At 35.2% G+C, this 18,503-nt stretch overlaps 1 protein-coding gene across 3 annotated transcripts in view; it reads left to right on the top strand.

Moving 5' to 3' along the window:
- Positions 1-18,503, top strand: part of LOC126260517 (protein abrupt-like) — a 267,219-nt gene that overhangs the window by 126,101 nt on the left and 122,615 nt on the right. The window lies entirely within an intron of this gene.

Raw genomic sequence — 18,503 nt, forward strand, 5'->3', positions numbered from 1 at the left:
AGCGCCTGCAATGGTGTACTCAACGACGAACGTGGGTGCGCGAATGGCAAAATGTCATTTTTTCAGATGAATCCAGGTTCTGTTTACAGCATCATGATGGTCACATCCGTGTTTGATGACATCACAGTGAACACACATTGGAAGTGGGTATTTGTCATCGCCATACTGGCGTATCACCCAGCGTGATGGTATAGGGTGCCATTGGTTACACGTCTCGGTTACCTCTTGTTCGCACTGATGGCACTTTGATCAGTGAAAGTTACATTTCAGATGTGTTACGACCCGTGGCTCTACCCTTCATTCGATCCCTGCGAAGCTCTACATTTCAGCAGGATAATGCACGACTGCATGTTGCAGGTGCTGTATGAGCCTTTCTGGATACAAAAAATGTTCCACTGCTGCCCTGGCCAGCACATTCTCCAGATCTCTCAACAATTGAAAACATCTAGTCCATGGTGGCCGAGCAACTGGCTCGTCACAATACGCCAGTCACTATTCTTGATGAACTGTGGTATCGTGTTGAAGCTGCATTGGCAGCTGTACCTGTACACACCATCCAAGCTCTGTTTGACTCAATGCCCAGGCGTATCAAGGCTGTTATTATGGCCAGAGGTGGATGTTCTGGGTGCTGATTTCTGAGAATCTATGCACCCAAATTGCGTGTAAATGTAATCACATGTCAGTTCTAGTATAATATATTTGTCCAATGAATACCCATTTATCATCTGCATTTCTTCTTGGTGTAGCAATTTTAATGGCCAGTAGTGTAGTTTTTTTGAAAATATATACAGCAACAGTGTTGTGCTCTAGTGAATCTGAAACATTGTATAACTAAGGTGCTCAGTTTTGTTTTCCTCTCAGAAATATGTAACAAAGGGATGGATTGTGACCTGTTGGTTTGTTCTGTGGTAACTCTGAGATTTATCTTGTAGAACTGTGCTGCAATTTTCAGAAAAATCAAATGTGACAACGAATTCTGATTCTTTCAGATTTTCTTTTGTGCAGTTGAGAAAATATCTGTGCTTTATGGTAATAAAGTCATGCTGAGTCAAAGAGGACAACTTGCCGCAGAATAAATTGATAAACTCTTCTCAATCTTTTGCCAAAGTCTCTAGATGACAACAGTCAACTGAAACCCACTGGTGAAACTGCACTTTTTCGGTTGCATTTTCAGCAAAGGATTCTTTCAAACTTTTAAGCATCTCAGTTCCACCTGGACAGTAAGCACATTTCCCCATGTTGCAATAGATAAGTAATGGGTTACAAAACACTTTTGCGAGGCATTGCTTGTAATTTTGAATTTTACTTTTTGTTACAGTTTTGAATTTAGTGATTTGTGCGCACACAAACAGTATATGTGCCACTTTGCCAGCTAACATACAACGTTTAGGTCTCAATTCAGAAAATTTAGAGAAACCTATTTTTATGCTGGAAAACTTGTCTTTAAACTCTGTGTATGCTTTCTTAAGGTTCACTCTATGAGTCTTTTCAAAATAGTTGATTTACTTCTGTCTGATTCAGTAACTGTCACAAAGTCTTTAATTCCTGGTATTTTCCTACTAACTAAATCAACTTCATAAAATGAACATACAATTCCCACTGTCTCTGTTGGCAAGCTTTTCCCTGGTTTTATTCACATTTCTCAACATCACTATCACTGTCTGATGACACTCTTTCAGCAGAAGCAGAAAAAAGTAAATGTTTCATAGTTGTGGAAATTTTTCTTATTTTGTTGTGCAGTACTTCTTGTATTTCATTTTTCCCTTACCAGTGGGAGACTTGCCCAACTGTTCAAGAGATATATCAAATGATTGAACATCCTCTGAAGTAGTTGTAAATTCTGTATCACTGTGCAGTAATGTTTCTGAGTGAGAATGATCATCATCAACATTATTGTCACTTAGGGAATGGACTGACATTTTTTAACATAGTAATTTCCTTCCTGCATTTATCACAGGTTTTTGAACCACTGAGTCTTTGCAGATACAATTAGACATCCATGATGTGACATTTTTGAGCTTTTTGCTGTCTCTAACAAAGTGAATTGTTTTCCGTAACGGATTTCAGTACTGTATTCTCAGTGGGTCTGTTTCCATTTTGAGAGGCAATGTGTCAGTTTCCATCTTGGGTGAGGAGGGGAGGTGGGGGGGGGGGGGCACTCAAACACATTTAATGTGAAAGTAGATGTAGAAAATCACTTGTTAAAAATTAGCCAATAACTTTTACATTTTTCTGATTAATTTTTAGTCACTTTATAGCTTTCAGTAATACCTTGGTTTACTGAAGCACTAAATATTTGTCCTAAACAATAAGTAATCTGTAATACCATTTCGCAAGTAACTAACTTATTGTACACAGCCAACTCGGAATACATCCACTCAGGGAGGGCTGCATTCACTCTGTGACTGTGAGTATTGCTGTAACAATTAACATGAGTACACAGTCGAATTATTGGAGATAGAGCTTCAGTTCTAATTCTTTTTACTAATGAAAAAGTTATCATCCCAAATTTATATTTTAGCCTGCAATTTGCAACAGTGTTAGCTAGTACTTTTTGAAAAAAAAAATTAAAATTTGCATTTTGTTTTCAAAAAAATTCTTTTAGTAACCAATATATTACTGTATACCTTACAAAAGGGCATGAAAAATACTGTAAAATAGTATTCATCCCAGGTCTGTAGCTCAATTAGGAAAGCTTCTACAGTAATTCTAAAAATCTGCTGTTCATTGTTTTTGAGCCCATTAATGATAACTTTACAGCTCCGTAATTCAGAAATGAGTTGACATATCTCAGTAAAAAATTTTTTCTTCTTCTTCTTCTTCTTCTTCTTCTTCTTCAAAGTCTATACCAAAAGTACACCTGTGTCAAATTGCAAGAAAATCTGAGATTGTGAAATACAAAAGGTCTTTTTTGATCTTTTACTTACTTCACATGTTTTATTTTGTTATTACTTTTTGCATGCATTATAACTGCAGCAATAGCCTGGTAAAATTTGGTATGATGGATTTCTGACAGCTGTTTTTGCTCTGTTCACAACCACGCCACTGAAGCATATTATCTCCTTCACCCCTCAATCTTATGACCAATCATCACATTTTCTTGTCTTTCAGTGTCAAGAGGAAATAATGTACTACATGACAATGTGTGTCCATACTATTCAGGAGTAAGTCTCTCATAGGTATCGCAAGTAGGGGAAGAAAAGGAATTGAATGAAGTTGTGATGGCTGAAGGTACACTTCATTTGACCCTAAAGGCCACATTACTTTACAGTAATTGATAACAACTGAACATTATGAGAAATTACTGATCTGATGATGTCAGTGGGATGTAGGTCTGTCCTTTGCTGCTGTTATAGCATCTGCCCTTATTTCATCATCTGCCTCCATTGGAAGACTTTCCATTAACTTGCAGGAGGTTTCTGTTTCTTGTGAAGAAATTAATGAATCTGTCTCATCATCTTAGTACATCAGAGAATGAGGAAAAGGTAAATTTTGCAGTTTCAGGGTAGCCTAAATTAGTAGGACAGTGATTTTCATATGTTTCAGGATGTCTGTTTCATCCTATGTTTTATGCCCTCAAGCAGCTGTGCATACCTGCATTTTTTTTTATGTTTCTCTTTTAATATGTTTTAAGCAGCAACAAATTGATGCATTCAGAAGTGTAGGAATAAGAATGTTTATACAGTTAATATGTGACTTGAATATAATATTTTGATACAGAAGGATACTGGAGACTCACTGTTGAACAGCCTAATGTAAAGATATCCATCTATTTTGCCCATGTGTGCTCTGTTGGGTTGAAATAAGGGCTTTGCCTCACTGCTAGATTTTATTGTCTCCCATTTCTTCCAACCTCTCTGTAATGATTTCTAATTTGCCATGCTAGAAATTAAATCATCAGTTCTAAAGTACTGGCAGAGAATTTCCAGTATCTAATAGAGTTCAGCTTCATGCTCCAAGAAATGAAGTTGATGGAGCGAGCCCAAACCACTACAATCCTGTTCATACCACGATGCTTCCTCAAACAAGTTTCTACTGTAAATATTGTGATTATTACTGTTTTCTTAATATCATTGACATGACTAATGTGTATTCATTGGACTGTATTTGGCAGTATTTGATGCCTCATTTTCATTCTTCTGAAATGGTCAAATAATGTGTCTGGTACTAATGTAATCAGATTTGCCCCACAACTTCTGGGTAAGTTTGAAGGTGCCAACAATTTTGCAACATACATCCAGTTCATTTTTCATAGCTAGATAGCATATATAACAGGCGACACGTGAAATTAATGTAATTCCTTTCAGAATGGGTGACATTGTGGAGACTTACAAATATCACTTTAAATACCTTCCCCTTATGTTATTGTTTGTTCATTGATGTGTCCCCTGACAACTCTAAAAGCAAAAATTATTATTACTTGAGGAAAACAGTGGAACTGGTTAATTTATTTCTGTAAATTAATTTTATCAGATAGACCAAAAGGGATATTAATTACTCTAGAATAAAAATTGTAACAGTTATCTCATCAAGCATATACAGGGTGTAAATGATAACAGTTAATGACAAACAGTTTTGTACGGACATTAGTGGTCTATCAAGTCAGAGAATTACCTTGAATTGGCCCACAACACCACCCAAGCTATAGTGCTTGTGTTTTTTGTGAGATTTTCCATATTCTCTCACTCTCTTTGAACAAACTATTAGTCCTAGAGAAAAAATGAAGAGGACCTATTTTGTAGAAGGTTTAATATAGTTTAATTTTGTACAGGGAAATGTTTTTGCTGGAGACCCTGGCTTTCTAGAAAAACACACTGCAATTCCCACACTGAGACCCCACTGATCAGGATTTTTAGTGCATTGTTCGTGGCACAGGCTTCTACCATGTTACAGTAATTTGCAGCTACATGAATTATTTCCCATATTGACAGTTTGTGATCTTCATCAACAGGTCTGTTATGCCATCTGCTTAGTTAGCTGTTTTGTTAATATTAGTTATTTAAACTTTTCTTTGAGTGTAGTGAAAGCAAAAAGTCTTTTGTATACATTATGCAGAAGCTAATTACATTTACAGTGTTATTTAAACTTAATGCTTAAATACATAGTAGTTTCATATTGAGAATGCTGGACAAAGAAAATGATTTAATTGTTAATTTTATGGAAATTTGTAAGGTAAAATTAACACAGACATGTATTTTACAGTTTTTAAGTGCACAACTAATCTGGTACCTTACAAGCCCAGTCAGTGAAGACAAAAAAAGTTCGAGTATGGGAAATAATTCCTGTACCTACAAATTTTTGTACAGTGGTAGGAAGAGCTGCAATGAACAACATAGTAAAACTCCTTGAATGTGGGGGCAGGGGTTCACTTGAAGGATACTTCTGTGTATTTTCCTTTAATAACTCAAAAACTGTGACTCCCAAAAATTTATCCCAGTACAAAATAAAATTACATTAAATTTCCTACATGAAAAGCCATATTAATTTTTTCTCAGGGACTAATAGTTTATGTAAAGAAAGTGAGAGAATATTAAAAAATCTCAGGCAGTGTGTGTGTGTGTGTGTGTGTGTGTGTGTGTGTGTGTGTGTGTGTGTGCGCACTGGAGCTTAAGTGATTTTTGTAGGCCTATTTGAGGTAATTTTCTGACTTGATGGACCCCAAGTGTCCTGTATCAAACTGTTCATCTTGATTTCCTCTACACCACTGTGCTACATTGTAAACAGTTATTGTTTACACCCTGTAGAGGGCGATCAGTATAGTGCCTGGAGAGACACATAGAAATTGCTTAGGTACTTGATGAAGTGAGGAAAAAAAATGGAATAATGCTTGAATATCTCATGATAGGTATCGTCAGAACATTCTTCATTGGCATAGCTTTCATCACAAACACTCCATATTCAGTGAAAATATTCATACTTAAACTGTGGTATACAATATGTCTTTCAGTATTCAGCTTCCGTGAGGTATAACAATGATCTTCTGAAGAGTCTCCCCTATTTGCTGGATCTCCCGTTTTATAGCAACTTTTTTCATTCCTCCTGGCTCCCTTACTGAGAGCTTCGTTTCTTGTGTATATTTCTCAGTGATCATTGTTATAAATATTAATCCCCCAAAGTACTATTGATGGCTTAAATTGCCTGACCAACAGATCTTGAAAAGTTTTCATATAATAATTGATACCATTGTCAACATAAAGCCTATTTTCTATTCATATATCTATGGAAAGAAGGCAGTTTTGCTCGAGAGAACGTGAGGAATGGAGAAAGAGTGACTCACAGCCTATCCGTCTAGAGCGCTTCTGAGGGAGGGGGGGGGGGGTATGTATTCTTGTTTCTCAGTCAGTACTGGCAATCCATGGATGCGCTCACCTCTTAGCAATCAGCAGCGCACAGAAGTAACAAGGAGACTTATTACTTCAACCAACTTCATTAAGAAATGGAAGTACTGAGAATTCTTTGAATACGTTTTGGCATGCTGTTCTTGAATTTACATCACAAATGAGTCTTATTAAATGCTTTTATTCTCTAAAAACATTCTCTCTTTGTGGAGTTACCACAAAATATGATACCATATGACATAATAAAGTAAGAAAAATATACTAGTTTTTTATGTGTATATATCCATTGTCACACATTCCAAGAAAAAGTTATTTATTGAGACTAAATCTCCCATAAACCACCATTAAAATCATGGTCAGATGTTGGTTATCTCCCTTAAAACCATGATCAAATGTTACTCACCATAGTCCATGAACGTATCATCAAGTTTCCTGATCATAAAAGAAGTACTTGTAAACTATGTCACTGAATATAAAAATCATCAGCTCCAACACATACATCCCTTTCAGGATGAGAATAAAACAGACGTGATCCGTTCTTTACATTAATTTGGATTTTTAATGTGAGACAATATGAAATCAAGATTGTGCCCCCCACCTCTAGAGCCAGGTGAGGAAGCGCACTTGCAAGTGGGGGTGTTTGTATGTTGCAGGGGGGCTGGCCCCGCGCAAATATCGCTGGGAGGACCCACGTCCTTGTCCTGTATGCTACCGCATATACAGCAACAACAGCAACTTGCGGCGACACATGAAGACTGCACACCCTCCATATACACCAGGGTTGCAGGACGACAAATATTCATCTGCTGATTTTCCATGTCTGGGAAGTGCTGCATTTTAGCCAAAGCAGATCTATAATGAGCATGTAATCAGTGCTTGAGAGCGCGGCACAAACGCAGAGATTTTTCATCAGTCTGGTAAAACTGAATTGGCAGACATGATATGCAAGAATTCACTTAGCACAAATTTTACTCATTGTTTGTGAAGATAAGACTGCTTGTGTGCCTGAGGAACACAGCTAGAAAAGGACTTGCACATGGGCTGAGCATCACTTGAGGATGATGGTGTCAGATCTCCAAAGCAAATGAATGGCCACTGTTGTTGTGTGTGTAAAACTGGTCTTAGATTGTAAGATGAAGTAAAAGTATTAGTGTCATTACTAGCATTGTGTTCTATTTCTTCACTCATTTCACGTGAAGTCTTGGAGAGTCTATTTGCACTGACAGATATCTAGTACTGTTGCTGGGTATATAGTTAATATAATGTATTTTTTAAAAAAAATTAAATCTGTTGGGGAAATGAAGGCTTACACACCTACTTGAATAAACCTTCACAGGAAAACAGCAATGATAATATATTCGAATGTATTTTAAATGAAAGAATGTTTTGTAAGCCATTACTCAATCTATATATACTGAGAAATATCTGGTATTGAGTAATGGTCATTTCTACATGTGAAAATGAATTTTTTTTTTTTTTTTTTCGCTCTGGACAATGAATCTTAATCAATTGTTAACAAAAATTTTGGTACCCTTTTTATGTCATCATCCTCCTCAATTCCTTACATTTATTTCCTTCGAACCTCCCTTTTTGGTGTGAAAGTAATTAGTAGTCTAGAAGTGATTACAACTAAGAGCCCCCTAAAATATCTTCAGTTCTTTAATCTTTGAGGTAATATTTTATTTTGAACCTTGTAATGAAATAATTTTTTGATTGACATATCTTGCCTTTTTTTCCTCTCTCTCTTTCTTTCTGTCTCTTTCACTCTCCCCTCTCCCTCCCTCCCTTTTTTTAATTGTCACTAGTGGTCATGCTCTAACTTTCAAAGAAACTAATTTTAAGTTATTCTTTTTACGTCGCTAAAAATACTATTAACATTTTGTCCTAAAATGTCTTCTGCTGATCTGTCATTAGTTTAGTTGGTATGTTACTTGTACATTGCAGATACTTTGTGACATATTTGATAGTGGTCTAGTGTATGACCAGAAACTTGTTCTAATCAAGCAGTCAGTGGTGAACAGTAAGATTAATCCATATTGTTGCTTTCCTTATTCACATGGTGTATGTTAAGATGTGAAGCTGCAGACACTTCCATCAATATTTTTTTGAAATTGTCTTTGTCACCAAAATTAATAATGGGGATACCCTTGTTGTTAATTTCTGTGAGCAGACAATTTCAATAAAAACATTTGTTAATATTAGATCTCTGCTCCATAGACAGTGTCTAGTTTCATGAGACTTCCATCAAAGCTGCTCACTATTAAAAATGGTTTATATTAATTAAACAAATCTAATTCAGGAAAGTACTGTTGGAAATTATATGCTTAAAATCATTTATTTTTTGTTGAGGAAAAATATATTAGTGGATTGACCCATTTGAAAAACACCAAAGAATCACTAATTATCTTTACAATTAAGGGAGATACAAACAATTGCATTGTACTTGTAATCATTAAGATTGAATTACTGAAATCAACATATATAGTTCTTTTTGTGAAATGAATAATTATGTATGTTTGTGGAGGTAATTGTCATGAACTACAGCAGTAACAACAAAATGTATGCATTAACGTTCAGATTTTACATGCAATGCTATTTCAGTTGTCTTTCAATTATGAGAGTAAAATTTGTGGTGCATATTGCTGTCATTTTTTGCCTCCTAATTGAACGTTTCTTTCAGTAATATAGCTACATTTTGAGTTAACACACTGTGGCATCAAAAAGAAAAGATCCAATATTTATTGGAGTTAAAACCCATTTTTTTTAAAAGTAAAGCTGATGTCAACCTGAAGGTTTTGTAATACTACAGTGCTTTACTAGGCAAGGTCCAATTGGAGTTGGTATTCCTTTGCCTTCCTTAGTCAGTTATAAGGGGACACCAAAACGGAATTTTGAAATCAACATACAATGCTTACATTAGATATATTTTCACTTCACATTAACAGTGCTAGAAAAAAAAGAAAAATCATCCACGCCCAACAACAATAACAACAATAGAAGCAGCATCAGCATGACAAATCTAGTGTCTTTTGTGTGAGTTAAAGAAAGGTGTAGATAGGGAAAGGCATATGAAAAGAGTAGAGACAAGGATAAATTATTCGAACAAATAGTTGAGAAAAATTCAGCCATTGATGTATTTTAATTAGATTTCATAGTAATTTATCATTCTCCGCCATGTTTAATACTCTCACCATAGTCAACATAATCATCTCGAGAGATTCAGTAACTATATAAATATTTAAGTTAATTCTCATTTATTGTTCCATCCTAGTTGCACATTCTTAATTAGATTACATGTTTTGATCACTCAGGATCATCTTCAGATCCAATAAAGATCGGTTCTGGTATGTAGTTCTGAGTAGGCAAGACAGGTTGCTGTTGCAACTGCTTGAATCTGAAGATGATCTTGAGTGACTGAAACATGTAATCTAATTAAAAATGTGCATCTGAAGTGGAAAAATACATAAGAATTGTTTTAAACAATCATAAATTTTTCTCTTTCTTGATTTTCCTTTGACTATCAAGAAGGTATCCCGTATACTGAAAGTTTGAGACGCAGCAACCCATGACACCATTGCCCAAGACATCACAATTTCTCCTATTTCTTCTTCTGACAATTACAGACATATCTTTGCCCTTGTGGTAGACCATATCTATTTAATTTACTAATGAGCTAGTGAGGAAACTCCTGTCAAGAAGGTAGTTCACAAAGGCAACATATAGGTAAGTGTCACGAATATGGAAAAAGACATTAAAGTTGCTGTGAACTTGACCAATAGTGAAATGTGCAAATTTAAATGGATGCAGACAGTCTTTTAAAATAGCTTTACCTAGCACAGAATATATATTTTGCTTGGTTGCATGTTCGTTTTTCAGTTATCATGATATATATATGTTGTGCCTCTGATTGAACAATTGTGTATGCCAACAACTTCATTGTGTCTTGTAACATTAGATCATGCTGCGGCCATTTAACAGAGATCTGTACCTTGTTAAATGGTGGAAGTAGTAAAGGTAGCAACTTACCGTATAGTTGAAGCGTTGTCGTCTACAGGCAGATAAAAAAGAACAAAACTGTTATTGAATCCTTTTTCTGATCTAAACATACTGGACAATCAAGCTGTAGTCCTGGCACCAAAACACACACATAGTAGGCAGTCACGCTCCAGTGCTGGCACAATGTTATCAGCTTGGACAATATAGCCATACAGGTGTGAGTGAGTGAGTGAGTGAGTGAGTGAGTGACTGTCTTAAATGTTATGAAAAAATGCACGTTTTGCAGGTGAATGACATTAATTCCCACCTAATTATGCCTACAGTAAATAAAATAAGTTACTTTGAAACCAGTATGTGAAGAGATATAAAAAGCAGGCTATGTAGAAAGGAGAAGAACTGTGGTCAGCGATAATACCAAGCAAAACCTGAACACACTGCGAGAAGAGGATAGGGCAAATGAAAAATGAAAAGAGCATCTTAACGCTAAATACTATTAAAATACAAGGTACTGTGTACTTTTGACTCACATACAAAGAAAAGTAAAAAATCTGGTTTTCTTTCCATTTTGTGGAAAAGTATTTATTCACCACGGCTGTTGAGTAGCTTTTCTTCTTTTCTTCAGTTACATTATTTTAATTACATCTTAAATGACATTTAAGGTTTCAGAATATAACTTTAATTAATGCAGAAAACCATAATTGTTTTGCATTAAAAATTTGTCCCTTATATTTATTAAAAAGGCTTAGTGGAATGAGGGAGCATCCCTTAGTGTGGTGAAAACTGAGCTATGTGCATATTATTTGAGCTGGATCCATCTGGCATCAGTTTATTGATCTGCCAGTGTGTTGGATAGCTCCATGTCAATACTAAAAAGCATAAGGTAACAGGCTTTACAAAGCAGTCTCAAACTTCTAAGTGGAATAAGGCAGTATCCCATATCTATGTGATACCTGGGTTCCAGTTGGCTAACTGATTATAACTAATTGACAAGTGGTAGAGCAGATTTATCCCTTGGGTTTGTAATCAATATGGCTGACACAGAAAGAGAGAGTTTGTTTATAAATGATGAGTGCCTTGTGACACAGATTTTGGCATCATTGATAAGTTATAGCAATGTTCGCAGTATGTTTACAACCCTCAAGAATGGGCAAAGCTGATTTAAAATGCAAGGAGAAACAAACCCTCCACTATAGGGGAAATGCAGATAGAGGATGGTGTTATTTTAATTTTATTAACAAAAAAAGCTAATAAAAACAAACAAAAACACTTCTGGCATCAGTGTGAACTTCAGAAAGGCATCTGTTCTAAGATACCATGTATGGTTCATGTATAGAGATACAGGTAACTATACTGCCATAAATGTACCGAAGGATAAAGGTAAGGTACAGAAAATAAATGACACTTTTCTGGAACCTAAGTATCCCAAGGTAGGTCCACAAAGCTGCCAAACAGGGTGCTATAGTGTCGATGTTGAAGTTTGTATCTCCGTTTAACCACAGCTTTTATCAAAATTTGAAATCAGGCAATGGAAATGAAACAGAAGAAAATAAAGCATGAAAACTGTGTAATTTAGTTTTTTTTTTTTCCTGTTATATTTTAAAACGTGTGTTGGGTCGACAATATCATCTATATGTCATTAGTCAAGTGTAAGTTTTTTACAATTATCGATGTATTCTGCATCCCATTTATAGGAAGGTAATACAGTACCTATATAACCTAACCCTTAAAATATTTTCTGATTTTTATAGTTTCGATAAAATTACAGACAATCTAACAAAATGTTAAATGTCTCAAAAGTACGTTTTTGAGAGATATCCCCTATTCCACTAAGCCCTTCAGTTCTTAAATTCTTAATAGATTTTACTAATAATTAATTGTTATGTATCACTGCTTTGTTGGTTCGACTTTCGTAGACTAGCAAATATGAGTATACTTTTGATAGTACTCTTTACATATGCACCTGGTCTTCTACGCAAACATTTCACCAGTGTGGGGGCCAGAAAGACAGATTCTGTATGTTCAGATCTTTTTCTCTCATCAGACTGGTAATTTAGTACATGAATGAGCATAATTATGTAACTGTATTTTGCTAAGTATCCACAGTCTTTATATTACTGTGATGTGGACATAATAGTATTACAGCATTAGTCATCTGCAATACTTCTTGTTTATAGTTAATTCTGATATTGTCATTTGTAGATTTTTAATCGTTAATGTCATAAATACTTCAGTGACATAAGTAATTACAAGACCACATTAGTAAGTTATTGTCTTCCTTTCCCATAATGCTTTGTTTAAAGCATATTATCATTTTATGGCAGAATATCAGCTTTTGATGCAATATTGGCAGCTGTAAACAGTAACAATTGGGAAATTTTCATTTTTATTAAGCTTTAAGCTGTTACTGTTCAGCATAGATGAGCGTAGGTACTATAAATATCGAAGTGTTTCAGGTATCTTGTCAGCCATTGAGTCTTAATTCTGCCCTCTGGTTAAGGTATGCTCATAAGGGTACTGTATGTGGAACACCATTTTTATTCTGTGGATATTTTTTTAGCTGTAAAGGAGACGACTCATCAAAAAACAGAAGCCTTAAGTCATCGAAAGGCACACACATTGAGTGATTTCCATCATTTTTAAGTATCTACATTCTACCAGAACTTTCAAACAAAACTAACAATTTTTATTCCGTTTACTGCTGACAGTAAATTAAGTAGATGAGCAGATGAGCTTGCCATACCAGTTTTCTTACTTGCAACTATGCAGTGAAATCACATTTGCTGCTATGCGGTGACTTCACATTTGTTATTATGTTAGTAGAAGAGCATCATTTGTAATTTAGATGGCTTGGGGATATGGTAGAATGCTCCAATTTAGTCCTGTACGTTTAGTTTGATTTGCCTCTTTGAATAACTGTGTTGTGATTTCTATTGACATCGATAGCTTACAGTCATTGAAAGACATTATTTTACTCTTGTGAAGTGTAGTTAATATCAAACAAATTCTTTAAAAAAAAAATGTTAACTCTTTTTTGCATAAACCGTATCACATTGTGTGATGAATCACTTCCATTTTCATGTTCATGGCACCTTTCTTTGGGCACTCTGCCCGAGGACTGTGTGTTTGTGTGTGTTGTCCTCATCATTTCATCATCATCATCATCATCATTTGTGACAGTGGCTAAATTGGACTGTGTAACATTTGGGACTTTGTATGGACGCTGATGACTACGCAGGTGAGAGCCCCACCAATCATCATAATCATTTCTTTGGGTGAACTCTCAAAATGGCTTTTTTGTTCATTCATTATTGCATTTGTTTCTGAATATCATTATTTTCATTTCTAGTTAAAATGGAAATATTGACATTCTGAAGCAGATCTGTGTATCAGAATCATTTTTTTTAAACAATATAAACCTTTAAAGGAATCTTGGAATGCTTGTAGAATTTTCTTTCTGTTGGTTGCTTTGTCATCTGACACCTTAATTGAGGAAAACCAACATTTTTACCATCTTTGGTGGTGGTGATTTTGTGGAGTTGCACAATATAGCTTCCATTACACACATGAAGATATTTTGGCACCATTTACTATGTTGCACTAATCATTTAACATTCTCTCTGCATGTCCGATTTTTTACTTAAGACTTCTGGGTTCCAAGCGTCATTTGTCGCATGCTGAAACTACTATATTTTAAAGCAAAATTGCATCAGAATGCTATAAACACAGATCACCAAGCAACTTAATTTTCAGAATTTCACTGCTAAGCTCAGTTTTTAATGATATGTGTCCCAATGTAATAATTTTAAAATTATTGTATTATAATGCGACTGATGGCAGTATATAACAGATTATTCATAGCAGTCATGGTACCTGTGCTTAGGCACTGTGGCCACAGTTAATGGTTTAATTTAATGTGTTTTACTTGCCTGTTCATAAATAAATTCTCATAATCTGCACTTCTGTATATTTCTGACTTTCTGCTTGATAAGACTCCATCCCACACACAGTTACTTTGCCACCTGTTTATTACTTTTTTCTCCCACCACCACTACCTTTTCTTGTGATTTGCCGTGGACTTCTTCTGCACAACCACATTTTTATTCTTATAGTTCCATACACTGTGTTTAATTTATAGCTCTCCTATAATTTAGTTTACTTTTTTCTGTGCTTATTCCCCACTTTTCAAATATGTTGAGTCCTTTAGTGTAATGTTTTGTTTTTGTAGACTAATCTTACCATATTTTTGTCTTGTTACTTCTCTGTTATACAACCTTCTTTGACTATCAGCCTTTCTAATTCTGTGTATTATCTTCAACAGAAATTAGTTAACTTCTGAGGGATATAAAACTTATGTCTATTGTAGCACTTGTTTTTTCTTGAGTTCCTGGTCTTTTATGACTCTGTTTTTACCTGATATTTTTGGTGACTTGGGGAACTTCCATAGTCCTTTGTACTCTCATTCATTAACTGAATAATTCTAGAGTGCTTACTGTTTATTGTCAATGAAGATTATTTCGTGACTTCACTGCAGCCACTTGAACCATTCATTATTCACTTCAATAGTCATTTCGTAAATAACTCTCAGAGACTGCGAATGTGTGAAACTGTTGTGGAGGGATGGAAGTCGCTCATCATCAACATGCACAATAAGGGATTGTGTCTTTTTGTTTGTCCCATCCCCTTCAAAATTGCTGAAGCCATCTCTTTATTGCTCTACCTAAAGACCTTTTGCCTCTTTGTTTATGTTGTATTGTTTTTTAGTGCCTATTGCATCTGATATATGGTTTAAGTGTTCTTTCCATCTTATCTTACATGTTGTTATTGTTTCAGTTTTGTTCTGCATATTCAGTTCATATTGAATGTTATCAGTTCTCTTTTTATCCATTAAAGTATACCCAGCCATGTATCTAAGGAAGTTCATTTCACATGCTTCTTTTCTCTTTTAATTTCTGTTCTTAATGGTCCAATTCTCATATCCGCAGAGTAGTACAGGTACAACCATAACCTTAGAAAACTACCATAGAATATCTCTGTGGACTTTCTTCCCAGTGTTCTGATTATAGTTCCACAGAAACGGTTGAAGAGTTCTAATGTATTTTTTATTTCATTGTTTGCCATATATGTAATATTACAATTTTGAACTTAACTTGCATGATGTCCGAAAAATGCCGTTGATTTTCTCTTTGGAATGAAGATGTTCAAATTGTATTCCCTGGTTGTTTCTCCTTCTTCTTGTTTTGGCCATTTGAGGATCCAGTTAATTTGTGTCATCTTCATGACTTCTAGTCTTTCTCCTTGCCCAGCATTTTTCCATTCTCGTATTTGGCAACCTTCTATGCTCTTATATCCATGATGATTTTGTTCTGGATCTAGTTCTGTGCTCCAAACCTGTAAAAACCTAAATTTTTCACTTAGAAATCATCCTGTTGTATATGTCTGGTTCCTGTGTTCCCATTTATTCCAGATCCTTCTGTACCTCATGGATTTAGCATGCTTTGTTTTGTTCACAAGAAACTGTGTTATTTGCTGTTTCATCGCCCAAGGTCCATTCTTAAGATGTGTCCAAAGAACACACTACTTTTTTTCTTGATGATGTCCAACAGTCCCTCTATCTTGGTTTTCAGTTCCAGGTTTGCTAATCTTCCAAATTGACCAATTTCTGTTCTTTGTGGTCTCAGTACCTTCCTGAGAATTTTTTGTTCCACCAATTCTAGTCTCTTGAGCACACCTCTTTGTACTAGGTTAAGAGTTTTTGCTGAGTATAAGGCTCAGGGCAGATGACCATCTGGTAATATCTCAATTTCGATTGACTGAAATATTCTTCATATTATAGACATTTGTATTTAGTTTGTATGCTAAATGTGTTTGGTTTATTCATGCTCCTATTCCTTCCTTTTCTGTGAGCCCAGTTTCTATCCATTCTAGTTATTTAAAACTCTTCACCTTCTGAATTTTCCCTCCTCCTATTGTCACCAATCTACAAGCTGCCATGATGTTTGTGATGTACTGCATCTTCTTGATGAGGTCTGTATGCCTGCTTAGACAATCTACCAGTTTTCCTTTTTTCGTACACCTTAGTCATATTCCACCCATTCCTTTGATATCTCGTTGCCACTATGTGATTGTCTTATCAAATTCACAGTTAAAGAGCAAAGGGGAGTCTAGTTTTAAACTAGAAGGCCTCCGAAAACTTACCTTTGAACTTACCTAGGATGTTGTGTTGCTTAAGGTGTGTTTAATTAGTTCTCTGGATTGTTCATCCAAACTCATATCCTCTAAAATTTGGAATGGTGTTCGTCTATCTACTGAATCATGAGCTTTATTGAAGTCAATGAATGTGCACAGAAAAATTTTGCTCCTCTGTTTTTGATATGTGATTATAAGTTTCAGATTCAAAATTTGTTATACACCCAATCTCCGTTCTAAAGCCTCCTTGATACTCATCAATTTGTGAATGTAGCTGTTTTTCCACTCTGTTCAGCAATGCTTTTGAGGCTACCTTGTCTGTCATTGGTACTGACAATATTCCTCTGTAGTTCTCAGGCTCTGACTTACCTCCTTTTTATGTATGTGGATGTATTAGTGCTGACGTCCATCCTTCTGCCAGCTGATCTTCATCCCAAATTTTACTTGAAATATGTGTCAATTCGATGATCATATTCTCATTCGCATACTTGAAGAGTTTTCCAATGAACCCGTTTTCCCCAGGAACTGTATTATTCTTCAAGGTATTGATAATGCTCCTAGCCACATATAGAGATGATGGTTCTGAATTGGCATTTGGTTCTTTCTCATAGTAGCTGAATGTTCCAGATGGTGGTTGACAATACAGGAGTTCTTCAAGTTACTTGCCCAATATCTGTCTGTCTTCCATGCCTCTATATATTACCTTTCCTTCTTTGTTCTAAGCTGAGGTTTGGTGGATCATATCTACTTAGATTAGTTTTGAATGTTTTATAAAATTCTTGTATATTGTTCTTTTGTAAGACCTCTTCTATTTGAGGCTCATATTTTCTCTGCATCTTTCTGATAGTGTGGTGATATGTTTCCTTGCTTTTTGGAAGGTCTTTACATTTAATGGCTGTTTTACGTAAATTAAAAACAGCGTCTTCTAGATTATTTTCATTCTATTAATTACATGATCATCAACAAAAAGCACTATATTAACAACCATGTTATTAATTTTAAAATGTTTTTTTGTCTTTACCCAATCTTTTTTTACATCATCGGTATATTATAAAGTGTTTCGTGAAACAGGCACCATTGTCTAAAACCTTCATTTATTTCAGCCATATTATGTCTGCTGTCCATTGTTTTTAATTTTTATTTTGTTATATATAAACATTGTACAGCAGTTATGAGATAGAATCCCTCCACTTCGTAAAATTTCACACAGTTTGTTTTGATTTACTTTAAGAAGTGTTTTTTATTGGTTGTGTCATAGTGGACAAGTGTTACCTCCAGGAAACAAATTAAGTACTGCCAGTACGGACAGACAGAACTACGCACACACTACTGTAGCTTTCAGAACTGTTAGTTCCTTCTTCTAGGAGGAGAGAGAAGTAAGTTAGTGAATGTTAAAAAGAAAGAGAAGGCACCTAAGACCCCAAGATGAGATACATTTAAGATTCAAAATTGGGCAATGTTTTTCTTTTCACTTTCATTAAAATGGCTCCATCTTTCAAATACCATAACATTAGCCAATCCAGAAGTAGTACAAGTGAAACGGGAAAAAAAGGTTAAACTGAAGTTGTCAGGAGTGAAAGTTTCTGTTTGAGGATGATGAAGCAAATTACGAAATGAAAATAGATGAAGAATTATGTGCTAGGTGTGTGAAGAAGAAAATGTCGCTCACTGTCCAACATTCTGATGGAGGCAAATGATGTGCAAATTATAGATGAGATGTGGTATGTAATATGTAACAACCAGATTTCAGTTTAAAAGTTCTGTGTTGCAGGTAATAAGTTCAACATAATAAATAAATACAAAAAGACTATTAAAATTTGGGCTGAGATTGTAGGTACTGGGAAGAGACAAATAAAGCAGATAAGAAAGGAAAGGAAAAGCAAGATTTTAGAACAAGAGAGAAGGATAAACTAACATAATTAAGACCAGTTAGATATGATAGGCTTGTTAGAATTGTGTCTTATTTTGAATTCTCTTTGAATG

This window comes from Schistocerca nitens, chromosome 1 (genome assembly GCF_023898315.1).
Source record: "Schistocerca nitens isolate TAMUIC-IGC-003100 chromosome 1, iqSchNite1.1, whole genome shotgun sequence".
Classification (NCBI taxonomy): domain Eukaryota; kingdom Metazoa; phylum Arthropoda; class Insecta; order Orthoptera; family Acrididae; genus Schistocerca; species Schistocerca nitens.